Raw genomic sequence first — 6,107 nt, 5'->3', positions numbered from 1 at the left:
AGTAACGGGGCCAGCAGAGTTCTGGACAGTGTCTGTCAGAGGTAACTCAGCTGTTGGAGGGTTGCCATTATTCCTCTTGGCTCTTGTCAGGCCACAGCTGGCATACTTCATCCTGTTTGTCAGATCAAGAAGAATGCTGAGGAACGGGATAGAGCCCAACAAAGCCTCACCAAGTTAATTAGAGGACTGGTGAATATGATATACAAAAATAAATGTTGAAGAACTGTGATTTGCTCAGGCTAGAGAAGGGACAGTTCAGCAGAGACCTCATGAGAGTATTCCAATAGCTAACGGGCAGATGCACAGAAGGTGGAGTTGCTCTCCACACAGGAATGCACAGATGCCAGAAGCCACAGGACAACAAATTGCTTCAGGGGAAATTCCATCTGGATATAGGAAAAGCAATACTTCACATGAGGACACAGTTCTGGGCAACCTGTTTGAGCAAGGGGGTTGGGCCAGATGACCTCCAAAAGTTCCATCTTGCCTCAACTGTTCTTTGATTCTGTATCAGCTAAATCACAGAAGTGGTGGAATCCCTCTTGCTGGAGGCACTGAAGACTCAGCTTGACACAGSCCTATGCAATCTAACCCAGGGCCTTCTTTGCAACAGAAAGTTGGACAAGGTGATTTCCAAGGGAACCTTTCAATGTGAACTTCTCTATAATTTCTATAATAGGGAATACAACATACTTATTAAATTTTTAATTTCCTTGCAAACAGTTTGGAACAAAAGAAAAATTGCTATCAAAAATAGTTACGCGAGGTAGAAATTTCAGGGAAAATAAATAAACCMCAGTAGACCAGTGAGTTTGGAGCTGCTGAGATGTATTATTCCTGCTCAGTTCAGCATAGACCTGTGTCTACTCAGCTGCGACCCTGCCTCACCACAGGCTCCTTTTTCTGCTGYGGGCCAGACACCAAACCAGAATGCAGACTGCTGCCATCCCAGACATTGTGCCCAAAGTCTGGTCAGAATAGGAAAAAGTTATGCTCAAGCTACAAATTTGCATTGAAAAATTGAGCAATATCAGTATGTTACAAAATCACTTTGAGTGCCTCCAAAAGTGAAAAAAATAATATCTGTCTATTCAGACTTTCAGAGCTGTAAGGACTACATCTTTTTTCCTATAGGCACCCATTTCATTTTTGAAAAGCACTTTTTATACTTCAAGAGAGCAATATCTATTGTGGGAGTGCCACTGAGTAAAGAGTGAGCATATTCATTGCTTTCTGGGAGTTTTAGAAGGATGCYAGGACAAGATACATGCCTATTAATTTGTTTAGAATGCAGTASCTGTTTAGAATGCAACTCTTGAGCAAAAACAATCACAAGGAGAATCGGCTGTATTTTAAAAAAATTATTACAGACTCTACCTTTTTAAAAAGCTTTTATCAGTGCACATTTCTTGCCTTCCCCTCAGGGTTTTTTCCATTAGAAAAACACCCTTCTCTAGAACAAAGTTGCCTATTTCGAGAACTTCCATTACCTCACCTATTAGTGAGGTACTTGCTTCTCCGCTTTGACTGACCCTGAACTCAGTGTTGCATCCTTTCACACATAGCTATATACTTTCCTTCCTGTAATGTTAGTACCACACATGCTACTTGTCTTAGATTTCAAGTTTCCAGCCTGAGAATAATCATAAGAAATCACAGTTCTGACACGATTTAGCATAAGGAGCTCAAAACCAGTTACGGTGCAACACAGTTTATTTTCTCTCTCCCCTCTGCTATTACATCCAGATACCCACTCTCATTTATTTTGTTGCTCCCATAATTTTGTTATTCATCACACTTTCTGGTAAGTTTTCCAGACTAAAGATAAACCCATATTAAACATTATTTGCTGAGAATACTAACAGCTTGAAATATACCACTGATGCACACAGCTTGTTCCATCATTCTAAGTATGCCATAGATCAAGCTATCTACCTGTAATGGTGAGCATATTAAATCACTTGAAGTTCCATTTGCATGATCATCTTTCCAAACACTCTTGCGGTGGTGCTGACTCAAGCACTTTGAAAGATTCATTCGAAATTACTGTTTTAAAAAAAATGCGAACATTGTCTCTCTGAGTATGCAGGAAATTAAATGTGTTAGCACTTACCCATTTCAAATTAGATTCAGCACATAACTGTCTAACGTGAGCACACCTAGCTATAGTTTACATTTGTCTCTCCAGTAAGCTTTTTAATCAAAAGTAATTTAGTGTTAAGCATATCGAAAAGCCTTTCATTAGCCATCGATGGGTCTTGATTTATTCATACACAGTGCGACATATGTTGCTGATGCTGTCATCTACCTCACCTCCAATTTAAAAAAAAGGCTTTCAGTTTTGGGTTGATATTCATGCAAAGGAGTGGTTTTCAGTCCTTGGACCATCTTCATGGCTTTCCTCTGGGCTCACTCCAACAGGTCCCTGTCCCTCCTGTGCTGGRCCCCAGAGCTGGGTGCAGTGTTCCAGGTGGGGTCTCAGCAGAGCAGAGCAGAGCAGAGGGGCACAATCCCCTCCCTCCCCTGCTGCCCACGCTGCTTTGGATGCAGCCCAGGACACGTTTGGCTCTCTGGGCTGGCAGTGCCATGGCCGGGTCATGTCCAGCCTCTCACCCACAGCACCCCCAARTCCTTCTCCCCAGGGCTGCTCTCCATCCCCACCGGGGACCCAGGTGCAGCACTTTGCACTTGGTCTTGTTAAACCTCAGGAGGTTCCCATGGGAACCCATCACAACACTTGTCATGTTGAATTTCATGAGGTTTGCACAGACCCACCTCTCAAGCTTGTCAAGATCCCTCTGGATGCCATTCCTTCCCTCCAGCATCAGGAGACTGCACCACAGCCTGGTGTCTTTAGCAAAATTGCTGGGGATGCACTCAATCCCACTGACACTGACAAAGAYGTAAAAACAAGTGTTACATACAGGCATTTCTGATTATCCCCAGGTGCTACTCCATACCAGCACTTTCCAAAAAGTCCCACTTAGCTTCCTTGTACCTCAGTTACCCAGCCCCAGACTGAAAAATACCCAAACAAAATACCCAAACAAAGAAAAAATAACAAACTAAAAAAAAAAAAAACAACAAAAACAAACAAACAAAAAAAAACCACCCAACCCTAGCTCCTTTTGCCTATTTAGTCCTAAGTCCTTCAGAACAAGTTTTTCACATTGTACAACTGAAACCATACTATTGAGTTTCTGTTGAGGTAGGTAACAATATTGTTTTAACTTCACCGAAGTCAAAATTTCAACTTCTATTTATAAAGAAAGAATCAAAAAAGGTCACTTTAGGCTTGCATGAGCCAAAGAGTGTCAGGAAATGAGAATCATACTGCCAGTTCTCATAACAATATGCAAATCAGTTGTGCTACCAGTCAGATAGAAGCATGGATAAATAGGCATTTTCCATTGGTGTCTCAGATAACTCCACAAGTCCATGTGGTACCTTATACATTCATGCTACCAAAAGATGTATTTTGGAAATGCTGTTGAGAAAGTGCTGAACGTTTTCAGCAAATTGGAAATTGAMGTGTTTCAATATACTACAAAATTCCCAGGTATTTTCTAAAGACAAGCTACAATGAGGCAGGGCAACAACACTGTGTGAAGCGTTTCTTACTTGGCTAAAGTAATTAAAACAAGTTCAACAACATGCCAGAATGAAATCTTTAAAGATGCATGCTTACAGCTCACAAGTTAAGTTACACAGAAGTAAGTATTTTGTATTTCCTCAGCTATGTGCATTTCTACACATCTGCCTTTATTACAGGAAAACCTGTGACCATGTACAGTAAGAACTGTGCAGATGCTCTAGAAAATTAGCAGCWCTTGTCAGTTCAGGAGACCAGGAGGGTAAAAGGAGAGACAGACAGCCCACCAGCAGATACAGYGCATTTCCATATATCCTGAGGAATCCAATCCAGGTAAATATCCATCTCCCAAAACAGTTGCATCATTGCTAAAATACGTATAATTTCATGTGTGACAGAAGATACAGTTCAGCCTCATTTGCTCAGTACTGACCTTGTGTGTCCTCAAAAGTTTAAGCTAAGGAACAGAAATTGCATTTTTTTTTTTACACTGTTTTTACTACCACCACTATGAGGGATGAAAACTTGCTTTTACATACCCTTGCTATGTGCCCATATCTCAGTCTGTTTCTGCCAGTCTCTTTCCCTTTGGCAATATTTGAACTTTATGTTCAATTTCAGCCAAAAAAGACAAAGGGGTCTCAAAGGAAGTTTCTTGGAAATAGGCAGGCAAGGAAAGGAGAGAGGCCACATTAGCAACCCAAAGATGGAGAGGCTAAGGCATGCATTCTGACATTATTAATCACCTGAGATACCCCCAGAAAGAGAAACTTGGTGTTCCCCAGCAGTCTCTGAATATTCCAACTGCCAGCCAAGATTAGATTGGAGTTCATACCTATTAGTCCCCATAACRCACAGTCATCCACTGGGAACCAGGTCTTAATAGCATTGTGGTTTCTGGGGGAACTGTTTTTCTCTCCCTCTCTCTCCCACAGTCCTGCTCCCTCTTCTTTCATCGTCTCACAAATGAGCCCCATTTTTCTGTGTGTCTCTGACAAACTGTTAAAAATCTGCTAAAACAGCCTCGCTCAGTAACACCCTGATTCTACTTTGCTTCTGTGGTGAAATGCAGCCTCTGAGCCCTTCTGCTCCCCATCTATTACTGCACCCAACCCCTGGGAACAACAGCCTCTGCTTATCCATTACTGCATGCAAAGAAGCAAGGCACTAGAGCCCAGCAGTAATAAAGGAGCAAGGATTACCTTCTAGGCAGGCTGAAAGGGAGTTTTTCCTGCCTTTCACCACGACCAAAGCATTCTCTGCCTACCTCTTTTAACAATAGACCTTCTTTCCTGCTAACCTCTGCCGGACAAARACATCCCTAATCTGTAGGAGACTGAGTGGTGGTTTACAATTTACACGTATGGGTCAGGATGTTCTCAAAAACAATCTTCAACTAAGTTGAGCAGAGAAAGTGATATAAAGACAGGAAAAATTAATTTGCAATTACTTCCTCACTAAAAAAGGGTATTACTTGAATTATAAATGGACATAATTACTTGTATTTGCTATACAGAATAATTTGTCTCAATAAAATAATACTGTCTGACTAAAGATACATTTTATGATATGGAATATGTCAGGGAAAGAAAACATGTATTTTACAAAACAATTCTACTTTTGCTCATTAATCTAGCRACATTAAAACAGTGCACGATGGCTTTAATTTAAGCAAAATAATCAAGATTATTTAATTAAATCGAAGTTTTGTCATACGGAACTTTTAAATATTTTATTCCACTAGCAAAATCTGCTGATGCGCGTGGAAGGCCTGTGTCTCTAAAGCAGATGGAAACAGAATCTGGATCCACATTGCCATCTTGTGGAGCCCTCGGCGACAGAGACCTGAAGGTTTTCTTTACTAGAGACCCACTGCGTTYGGAGCTGGCATTGATGTTTAAAATAAGAAGAGTTTTCTAAGATGCATAAGCAGCAGAGATTCTTACAGCCAGGCTGCGATGCCAAATAGAATGTTACAATTCAGGCCCACTGAATCCCTGTTGGGATATCTTAGCAGGGAAGTAAGACAAAAAACCTTTCACTCTTAAAGCCCTGCTTCAAATCAGAAGTAAAACAAATAAATTCACTTGTCTCTTCCATTTTACGAGAAGGACATAACTGCTAAAGTGCTCTGTTTCACATTTAAGACCACACTCAACAAGCCAGGTGACTGAACATTTATTGTGTTCAGAGCAGTGTATCCTTTAGGGCAGGAGTGAAGAACAGTGGGATAAGGGAGAAAAATATGAAGCTCTTCTACTTAAGAACTAGCAATTCGTAGACACAGACATACAATTTTGTCAGCTCGGCGAGTTTCCAAACACGACATTTCTTTCCAAAAATGAGATATTTAGCAACAAGCTCAGATGAGTCGGAGAGTTCTTTGTGGAGTGAATAATCAATACCAAATAAAGCAAACCACAGGAATATGAGTCATATCACCATAATACTGAGGAAATAAAATCTAGCCCTTCTGGCTCTTTATTCTTTTGTGGCATTTTGTGTACTTGGTCCC

Source organism: Malurus melanocephalus, unplaced genomic scaffold, assembly GCF_030028575.1.
Source record: "Malurus melanocephalus ecotype Western Australia unplaced genomic scaffold, MMel_1.1 scaffold_15, whole genome shotgun sequence".
NCBI classification, from domain to species: Eukaryota; Metazoa; Chordata; class Aves; order Passeriformes; family Maluridae; genus Malurus; species Malurus melanocephalus.
This window is presented reverse-complemented; position numbering follows the sequence as displayed.